This window comes from Trichoplusia ni, chromosome 11 (genome assembly GCF_003590095.1).
Source record: "Trichoplusia ni isolate ovarian cell line Hi5 chromosome 11, tn1, whole genome shotgun sequence".
Taxonomy (NCBI): Eukaryota; Metazoa; Arthropoda; class Insecta; order Lepidoptera; family Noctuidae; genus Trichoplusia; species Trichoplusia ni.
In genome coordinates this window covers 10303599-10315035 of record NC_039488.1, presented here as the reverse complement: position 1 = coordinate 10315035, position 11437 = coordinate 10303599, and the positions used below count along the sequence as shown (strand labels likewise).

General features: G+C 33.8%; 1 protein-coding gene across 3 annotated transcripts in view; it reads left to right on the top strand.

The window, feature by feature from the left end:
- Positions 1 to 2629: 2629 nt before the first annotated feature.
- LOC113498950 overlaps positions 2630 to 11437 on the top strand; it is a 152124-nt gene continuing 143316 nt past the window's right edge. For 2 of the 3 annotated variants that reach the window (XM_026879215.1, XM_026879214.1), the window contains exon 1: positions 2631 to 3193. The gene's annotated coding sequence lies outside the window, so the exon portion shown is untranslated. Of the gene's footprint in view, positions 3194 to 11437 lie in introns of all 3 variants that reach the window. The other variant, XM_026879216.1, reaches the window with a different exon arrangement.

The window sequence follows — 11437 nt, the reverse complement described above, 5'->3', positions numbered from 1 at the left end:
AAATTTGATGGGCATTTTGTGCCGCTACTCAACTTGATTCTACTTTTTAATAATCTAAGTAACTCTTTGAGAGGTTCAGCCATTTTCAAGCCACTTCAATGGGAATACGAAGATTTCCAATACATGAATACGTTCCATTCCCCTTTTCCAACTATCTTGTATGAAAGCCGGACCCACGTAGCCCTTAAGATAATGCAATTACTTTGTTTTACCTTGGCCTGCAGTTAACTAACTTGGTTTTTTCTTAGAACGTTAATTACAGCTATTGATTTGTCTACTTCTAGGAAATGTTTGTAATCTATGTCTACTTATTAATGTAGATACTACGGTTTCATTTTTTACGGGCAGAAAGTGCATGCGTGGATTTTTTTAGTGATTATTAATATAATTTTACTATTATATTTTATGAATATCTTATGCTAACATTTAACGTTTTAACTGTACAATAATCACTTACACACTTTGCAATGATGTAGGATGACCTGAGAATGGACCTTTACCATTTTTCGGTAAGGTGGGTGAACACTCATAGGCACCTATTCGTTCGGGGAAGGAAGGTAGTGGCAGGCTCGAAAATAGTTGAAATTTTTTGTTGCCAAGGCATACTAAAACATTGACAATTATCTGATATGTTAAGAAAATTTCAGTAACTTTTTTTTTCAGTTGCCTTTCATCCCTCCCAGTAAATCCCCATCATACTTTGAAGTTTTACCCCCTATGGCCCCTATTGCCCCTATATCATTCGATTTCCGTTCAGCTTTGAACCTAATTCTCTTATGCGGCTCACAGGCTAAAATGCTCTGCAGCTGCGGTTATTTGGGCTCTAAAACTATTATATGGCAGCTGGGTGAATTTAATTGGCGGCTGCATGTAACAGCCTTTCCGATAGATTTTATCATATTTGAGAGAAAAGCCAGTGCCATTGAATGGACGATTATATTTTAACAGTATTTTGAATTCAATTTTGCAGGTAACTAACCTGAGTTACGAAAAATATTTGGTTTTATTTTAGAAAATCATTTTAATATTAAAGCAGAACATGCTACTTATGTATACTCTTACTTCTTTTACTATATTTTATTCGAAAATTTAAGTCAATGCCCGATAACTCTGAAGAATTACTAGTATTTACTAGCAATAAAATTTTAACACCACTTTTTTATTCCAATAATTTTCATCTATTTACATCCTAAATTCAATACCCGTATTTAAGAAATAAGAACTAAAATAGTTTTTTTTTATAAAATGAAAAAAGGAAGACCTAACCCTATAAATAAAACTTAAAAGTTACATGAAAAAAACACACGCAATTACTCAAGAAACGACTTCAAATAAATTTAAATATCGAAATACACATACGTACGAGTATGTCTTATGCCAACACCCTGTGTTTATACTTCCCGAAGTAAGTTTAATTTGAAGACAAATATTTAGGGTACGAATTATAAATGCATAAACAACAAGAAAGTCCCACGATCAATTCCGGTTCCGTATTATATTCCACTGCTTAGATAAGCCTCTGGTCTTATTAAGTATTGCTTGGAAATTTGTTGAATAGTATTAGGATAATCTAGTGAATTATTTTTAGGATTACGTACCCTAAAGGTGTAAACGGACCCCAATTACTAAGGCCACTGTCTGACCGTTTGTTGCCAGTTTCACTCTCATGAACTGTGATTTTAATTTGAATAAACAATTAGTGAAATGAGTTCTCATTGCAGAGATTTCATTTTTTCCCTCTTTCACCCCCCCCCCCCGCCCACTACCATAAATTATAAATAGCACGTCTTATTTTTGTCAAACATGCTTAAGAAGATAATTGACCTTTGATCCAAAACCAACCAAATTCCGGAGCTATATACCGCAGACAGACAGACACACTATTCAGTCGTGTACTTTTCTTCGAAATACACCTTGTCTGCGGTTTCCACAAAAGAAGAAGGAACCTACACATGAACAAGCACATAAGATAATATTCAAGGAATAAACGGAATTTTGTAAATCGTGATTATATAAGTCTACGTTTTCCGGGTTTCACTTGATTTTCCTCAACATTAAGGTTATTGTATTTGAGTTCGTTAGTCTCGCCTTTTAAGGGTTCAAGGGCCTTTCAAACAGGATCTTCAGACGCCACTGACTTATTTGATGACACCTACTGTTTTATTTAAATGTGAAAGTCGATTTTTATTTTGTAGGCAGTGAACAGAGAGTTTCGAATACTTTATAATGTCATTTGTGTATTTCACACTAAAATAAGCGATTTGATATTGGATAAGCTTATATACAACTAAATTACCCATTAGTTAAATAATAGTATATCTTAAATGCGTGGAATACTTAATATTTAAAACCCTATGACGATAGAAATATTTATGATGATACATACAGTATGAACGGACATAATTACCAGGCAATTTTTAATTTTTTTCATCATACAAAATTCGGCAATCCGAGCTTAGCTGATAGGTTCATTGGCTAAGTCGTGATCGATGGGAGTCGCGTAGATTCCGATTACTATCGCATTTGATTCTCTAACGGCCGAATTGAATCTAGCCATCTACGGTTTTCTCAAGATAAACAACACAAAACAATATCCACTCAAAATGTAATTTCTGATAAAGGAAAAACCGATACATAATTTATTATTATAAAACAAAAGTTGATTTTCATTAAAAGGCACCAATCGAAGAGGTTATTACCTACAAGGAAATTCATCGATTGTGCTACATAAAACGTAAAACACATATTTCATTAAAATATTCAACTAGTAAACATAACGAAGCCACACTACGGAACAATATCCATCACAATTCCATTCAATAAAAGTAATGTTTGCACTTTTAAGTAAACTCGAGTACGTTGGAAGCCGCCCTGTTCGCGTCGCTCGCCCGTTTTCACGCATTTCAGACTTCAGTATAGTCGCCGACCCGCACCAGAACAGACGTCTGTGTCCACGCGTCTCGCGCGCTCAACGTAAATTTTTAATACCCGACCAACATTAGGCGTAATACGCTAAACTTATTCCAAATAACCAATAGTTCTCAACCCCTGGTGGAGTGATGTGGTAAAACAAATGAATGTTGATATTAAATGTGAACATCTCGTTTGCGTTTTTTGGTTGTGTTTTATAAGTTTTTTGAAGTGAACGCGTGTAGGGACGCTCCGTCGGTCGTCCTGAAAATTATTTCTAGAGGTGAGTGCTTAATTATGTTTGAAATTTCTTTGACATTCCAATTTGAATACCGAAATTATGTTATTTCTTTTTCAATTAAGCGTGAAAGCTTTGGCTATTGTTTTGTAAACGAGCGTTCTAGGTATTTGTTGTTAATATTTTGTTTTTTAATTATGTAGGTATAACTTAACGTAAATGGCTCTTTAAAAAAATAAGATATTTTATTATAAGGCCTTTGCCGTTCTTTAATATTTCTGCAACGTTTTATAGTAGACTAGTAATTTAGAAAAATATGCGCTTAACTTTAGCCTTTATTTGGGTAGATACATAGGTGTGTAAAAGGGATGACTCAGAAAATAATTACAATGAAGTAATCAATGCGTGTTTTAGTGACCACACTGCGTCAATTAAAGGTGAATCAGGAACTTTTGTTTTATAGTAATTATAGTCTATACAATGTTATATTCCAAGAATTGTTTGACACAAATATAAAATTGTGTCGTAATACTCGTAATATTAAGCGTTTAAAATTGTCCTTCCAATAACATATATATGTACAGAGACTGGTTAACACACACATACTAATATTTCGTCAATTAATATTGTATTTAATATCTTCTACTTGAATTAACGTATTTTTTAATTCGAATTACAAATCATACAACTTAAAAGCGTAATAAAAAGTATTTTTCTTAATAAAAACGAATTTCTTAAAGTATTTGATTGAATCACTACGGCTGATGCAAAATAACTGTTTTTAGGAAATAAAAATTTATTTAGATCATATATTTCAACGTCTAGAACTAGATCGACCATTTCATTATAAAAGAGATGGCATATTTAAAATTTGTGTTGTCGAAGTAGAAAATAATTATTTTTTAATAACGTAAAACTGAAAAAAAGAACATCAAAGGACAGTTTTCAGCTCCAAAAAATTTAGAATATGAATCGTATGTTTCCTCCAAGGTTTTAATAAATAAATCATTATTACAGAGTCCGGTCATTACAGTAATTAATAGGACTGTACGAAATAATGAGAAAGACAATTAACAATATGAATTACGTCCCAGCTGTCTAGTTCCCAAGTGACAAACACGTGTATAGCAACGGCCCACATGACTAAATGTATACCAGTGTGTCTTTGTAACTCACACATATGTATAACTTGCTGTTGCCCCCGACTTCGCCCCCGTCTTTGTGGTTAGAAGATACGTCAGGAATTTTTGAACGGAAGCTATCGAAGATGAATATTTTTCCTCGTTTTTGCCACAGTTTTCATTGTATCTTCGCTCCTATTAGTTTCAGCGTGATGTTATATAGCCTAAAACCTTCCCCGATGAATGGTCTATTTAACACAAAAATAATTTTTCAATTTGAACCCTACTGGTTCCTGAGATATGAGCGTTCAAACAATCATACAAACAAACAAACTCTTCAGCTTTATATATTAGTATAGAAGTATAGATAGATTTGTATAAACTCAACTTTCTTATTTGTTGCTTGAGAAAATAACGTGTGCTCTCTAAGTTTACGTTGGAGGCAGAATAATGATTACTGTTATGTTTGAATGTCTAGCTTCAATATAGGAGTCTAGTTGTCCTATTCTCATATATAAGTCTTATTATTGCTATAAGGCAATGTGTTCAAATGGCATTACAAATCTTGAAATAAAAGTATATTTTTTGGATTTCAAAGGGTTAAAATGGCCATGCGTCTGCCACTAGGCTGTATTTTATGATCCGTAATAGCTAGACTGTTGAAATTTTCATAGATGATGGATTTCTGTTGCCGCTGTGTTAAAACAATACAGCAAAATCAAGAATGTTTTAAAGTAATGGTTCTTACAGTTAAAGGTAATTTTTAATATAAGGTAATTGGTATTTGCTCCAAACCCCTATTGCGAGTCTGACTCGCACTTTACCGGTTATTACATAGGTGTACCTACATACGATAGTTAAATTATTCTGGGTTCGAGGAATGAATGCAACAAACTCCAATTTTAAAACAATAGCAATAATGGTGGTTTATAACGATATTGTACTGACAATATATTTAGTTACTAATTATAGACAACATGTAGTCCATACAGTACGAACCGCATTATTAATAGAAAACGCACCGTTTGTGCAACTACCATAATATCCGCTGTTAATACGTTTTACAGTAAGGTAAGTACTGCTTATTTCATTCATAAGTGTTTTGTTTTAGAACACGTAATTGTAAAGTACTAATTCCAGTTATCTTGAATTTAATGCGTTTTATATAGACAATGGATAATATTATCCATCGTGATTACACTGATATAGATTCTTTCATAATCCTGTGCTATCTCAGTGCTGTGCACAGTCAATCTTCATATTGTTCTCAATTTCATGACGTTTACCCTGTTATTTAACAAAGCAAAGCAAGAATAGGTTTTTCTAGATGTAGGACCCACTGGCTGGAAATGAGTTTTCATTTACTCTCAGATCTAACACAACACACTATACAGACCGCGTCCATAATATATTTTGATCATTCAAAGTTACTCACTATTGCGAGCGTGACAGAGAGATGGCGCTTTATGTTTTCTCTATTGCAGTGTCACGCTTCCATAAAAAGGATGGCTTTACACAGAAAAATTAATTACACTCCCCGTACTCTCCTTGTTTTTCTGCCATACTAAAAATAGGTGCATGTGATATCCAACTAAATAAATTAGCAACTCTAAAAAGGGTAATAATATAAATCGTTGGTATGTTTGTTTATATAATGCCGAGAATTTATTAACGAAAGCTTCTTTGATTTCGTGCTGGCCTCAAGTTAGCGAACTGTTTTTAATGCAAGGTTGCAAGATTACATCCAAGTTGTAAATCAACGTGACGTTTTTCAATGCCATGTATTATTTACTTTCTCAGTTACCGTCGACTGTAACTGGAAGAAATTATGAGCGTATAATGTTTTGTGAAACGTAATTGATTTCTTTACCTGGCTTCCATCATCTTTGTATCTTTTCCTGCCAAGTTTAAAGAGTCGTGTATAGCTCGGTCAAATCCCAACGTGACAAATGCCAAAAATTGATTTTAATGGATTAAAAACGAAAATCTGTCTGTACCCTCGGGGTCCCATCAAACATAAAACGGCGACGAGGACGGCCTCGAATGAGATGGAGCGACGAACTGGATGCGTACCGTGGATGGCAAAAGCAATAGACCGGACAGAGTGGAAGAACCTAAGGGAGGCCTTTGCCCTGCAGTGGGAAAGTAATGGCTGAAAAAAAAAAAAAAAACGAAAAACAACTTATAGAATAGTATTAACAATATGTAGAAGGGCTCATGGCTAGACTACAAATGCACTCGATTACGGTTAAGCTAAACTTGATACGATTCATCAGTGGATGGGAGATCATCTATGTATGTAGTAATGAGTTCCTACGTGTTTTGGAGAGCACTTTAAGTTATTGGTTTCGGCTGTTATTTACACTACTTTGGAAGTCGTGACGGGTAATCAGAGGCTAGAAAGTCTGACAACGATTCTGGCTAAGAGGAGTCGTGTTGTCCAGAAAACTGGATTGAAAAGGTCAGATAGGCAGTCACTCCTTACTCAACTGCATCCGGTAAGACTGGCAGCCGACAACCATTGGCACCCAACATACATAGTTGGGAAAAGGTTAGGATGATTATGATTAAAAATTACTTGAGTAAAAAAATACCTATATTCTTTATATAGTACTTCCACAGTTACAAACGTTCTGCTCTCCAAAGAGAACGTCGAAGAACAAATTTTCCTCTTTTATTTGGACTCAATTGACTCTTCCACATAGTCCTTACCTATTTTCCACATAGCTTAACCAGAAAACTAAACAGGGTCATAAGCATATTTATGATGCAGAAACAAAATATTTACTTGCGGGTATTGAACCAAACAGAATGATTGATCGCTCGCGTGTACAACGAATTTCTTCAGCTTAGCTCATCGGTAAGGAATATTATGAAATTGGACTTTACTTGTAACTTATAATTTGATGAAAATAATTGGGTTCGGAACTCGATCGATTGAAATTTTCTTGCTTATACATGATCACTTATTTTTTTTAGGAATGGAATAGAAAATCAACCAGAACAAATTAAATGAAATTCTATATATCTATGACCTTAACAACAGTTCCTTTTGTTGGGAAGGTCCCAACACAAATGCAAGATTTGGAAATTTCAGCTGCGGATCTATTACGGTTCATGGGATACAACCTACTGACAGACAAACGGACAGTGATTCATCGTACGCAATCCTAAAAAACCTACTTTTTGAGGAAAACATATTCCATAAAGCTTATCTTTACTTTATTTAAATTTACACTTACCTTAAATCCGAAGTAATAAATTAAAATAATTTTCCTCGCTACGCTACGCTCCTGTAAAGCACGCTTCGCTTCACAACGCTACACACCGCAAATCTTAACTGCTCCACTGTTTCTTAATACTCGTAGCGTCTAACTGGCAGTTTAAATGAAACCTGGTTACCTAAATAATACCTTTGTAAAATACTAGTCAATAAAAAATAATTTTATCAAGAAAATAAATGAAAGTATTGCACACATTAAGAGTCTTTATAAATGCTTAGTCAAAAATAATACACGTACGTAATAATGCTTCTATTTTTTTAAAAAATATTTTCCGAAATTTCACCCCAAGAAAATGTAATAAGTATAATTGGTACTTTTTGGACACACTTTCTAAATTTTTTAGTAATACTAATTATCTACCTCAATATCTATTTAACTAAATTCTTATCACGCTTAACACCGAAGTCAAATTATTTATAATATGGAAGAGAAATACATTACACACACCCATAAGTATTTATTTTATACTCAGTCGATATAAGTATGTAGTAAGCGTAAATGCGTGTAAATATTTCTGACAGTGTGACAGGTCACGAGGGTAAAGCCAGCAGGAAATTTGGGACGAAACCTATCCTTTACATTGTTCCTTTCCGAACTGAATTTATCTTTATTTTTAACACTGTGACCTCAGGGGATTTATAGCTGAAAAGTATTTTTATTGTGTGTTTTAACTGGGAATTTGATTGCATGAAATTCGTGTTTTCTTTTTTGTTGTTCTTTGATGTCTTTAAACTACCTATCTATGTTTTGTTGCCTATTTATATGTTCAAAATGTTATTACTTTACATAGAAATATAATTACACAACATACCCATTTCATTTAAAATTCGAATAGATTTCTACAGATTGTTACGATTAAAACATTTTTTTTCTGCTCACAATTATCACGTTTCGATTTAAAGAAACTTATTTCTCATAAGATAGTGCACAATTAAATCAAAATGATGATAAAAAAAATTATACCGCAAAGTGATAGATGGCATCAATCAACACATTTTAAGCATTCTCTAATGTAGACTGGTTAATTCATAAACAGATGAGGTCCGTGTTATTTTTTACTTACGCTAAATGTATCTAAATATTATCTCAACTTACTATAAAACCATAAATTCTTAATCGAACGTTTCTTAGAAATAAGGTTCTATTATATGCTTAGACGTAACCGTACAATATAAATATTAGTATGATGAAAACTATTCTAGCGTGCTACACGCTTCGGCAGGCTCGTTCCAAAGAGGTTTCATTCCAGCTTCATATAACAGTATAAGTTATAATATAGAAAGATTAAACTTTACTGCGAAGGAAAACATTAAATACTGAGAATTGTATTTACCTTTATACAGAATTTCGGAGACTGTCTTTATTTGAAGAAGAGATAGGCTTATTAATTAGGGCGTCTAATAAAATGTAGAGTCATTAAATGATGTAACGGTTTATTCACGCGTATTTATCGGGGTAGCCCGACTAGTTTCGGACCCAACCGGAGTCCGGAGGCGGCGGGATCGCTAGTCGCGTGAGTAAACCGTTACATAATTTAATAATGAATCATTCTACGATAGTTACTATCAAAATAAATGTAGGGTTATTTGCTGACAGTGGGAAAGAAATACGCAGTTTATAGTTTTCCATACATCTTCACTTCTCCGATAACTCGATATTTATACTACCTACCAGGGGCGTAGTCAATGACAAAATACGCTGTTTCCCTTCACGCCCATACCAGGTCTCACAGTTAACACTCAGCCCAATTACTCGGCCCTTTAGGAGATGATACTGATGACTGCCAATATCAACCACTTCTCCTACCGCGGGTCTGCTGGTAGAGATTTCTTTAGAAATAAGCAGCACCCTTGTACATCCTATTTTGTAATTTTGTGTTTTTCTTTTATTTATTTTTGTGTGTACATAAATTATTAAATAAATAAATGATCGGTACACCAAGCTCCATCACAGATACTTGCGAACGTCTCAGGAGATTTCTGTGCTTCTCTAGGGAGTTGGGATGGCTTGACTGATAGTCAAGCCATCATCCCATCATCCCAACTCAAGCAATCCCACTCTATACACATTGGGCCTATTTGGAGACTATGACGTGTGAAAAAAAGGCTCATCACCAGTAACCAGTAACCTTATAGTAGATGTGTTTCATTTGATCATATCATAATCTAGAACATAATAACCAAGCAATCAAGCATACTTAATTTATCGAGAAAAAAATATGATCCCATTACACAAGCCACAATTTTAAAACCATATTCAACGTTACTAAAAGAATTAAAATACTCAGAAACTAAACTAAATTACAAATTTAAACTTAACAGTGTCTCAACAAAACAATTTTCAATCTCAAAGAATTTTCCGACAACTTTAACATGATGTTGTTCTGTATCGCAATACAGCAACGCGTCGTGTTGTTGCTGTAACATGTTACAATACATTCACCTTGTATTTGATAGAGCGTTGCGGTGTTATGGAGCGATGACGTCAGAACGTCGCAACTCAATGTGTCGTTGACTGGTGATGATTGACGCAATAGTAAATAGTTTTATTGATTTTAATAATACCGTTTACTTTGGCTTTTCGAACATGTAAGAACGAAAGTTGCTTGGTTTCTAAAACTATTAAATTTCTGATAAACGAATTTTTTTCATAGTTTTTTCCACGTTTTTATGAACTCATTATGTTGTTTGTTTGTCGTTCCGGTTGTTTTATGTAAATCAATTTTGAGGCACTTCCCGTTAAGGTAGCAGGCTAAAAGTTTCAGGGTAGCTTCAAACTCGATGACAATGCAATTTATAAAAACAGCCTTGGACATTTAAAAACGTCGGTATTTAGATTTTTTTAAATCTATTTGTAGGATCATATTGGCCCATATTTTTCCAGTCATTTGCACTCGACAGGTAATCTAAATATTGTTTTAAGTAATTAACCAAATTGAGTAGAGAAAATATGGAAAGCATCATTAAGAGTCACGGTAGACTTGTTATGTCATGGTGACTTGTTAGTTTAAACATAACTAGTTAACGAGCATGACTAGGGTGAGTACAAATTAGGAGATTTTAAATTGGTGTTTATTGTTATGAGTTAAAATTCATTATAACGCGTATCGGGCATCGTTTAACGTAAATACAAGTTTTTGTTTTCTTTTTTTAATTAACGGGGTAAATACAAGTTCTGTGAATGACATTATGTATAAGGATAAAATAAGAATTATCTGAGATGGAGAGATAATTTTGAATTTTGAATAATAAACTCAGTTGTTTTAATATTTCAGGTAATCACCTCATTTCATTTACAATAGCAACGAATCCATACAAGCGAATTAAAAAAGAGAGAAATCGGTTCATCCTAAATGTGAAAATCGTCGTTGTTAAAGTCGTCTGAAAATAATATTTTAAGTAATAACCTACATATTTGATACAGCGCCATCTACCGGCAACCCCACGTAAACCATTGTTTACAAGTTCTACGTAATTAGCTTACAGCCTGACGAATAATTAATTCGTGTTTCGAGATGCTTAATCCCGGATCTGTTTTCCCCTAGATGTTTCCTTGTTATAAATTAATGTAATTTTAAAGATTAATTCTATGTTTCGGTTCGAAATTTATATGAATTATGTATGTCGTCGACATAGAGGTTTTAGGCACAATATTTTAGGTGTCTGTGGATTTAAGGTCTGGATTTATGTGCGTAGGCCATTCTGGCTGAGTATTCTAGGTCCAATCTGTCAAAACAAGGTAGGCAAGGTCTAGTTTTTTTTATATGGAGATAATTCCTTACAAAAAATTCGAATCGAATCTAAAATCGTGGCACAGAGGGTTCCACACAAACTGGGCTGACAAAAAAACAATTTTACAAAAATGGTCTTCCATAACATTTATGA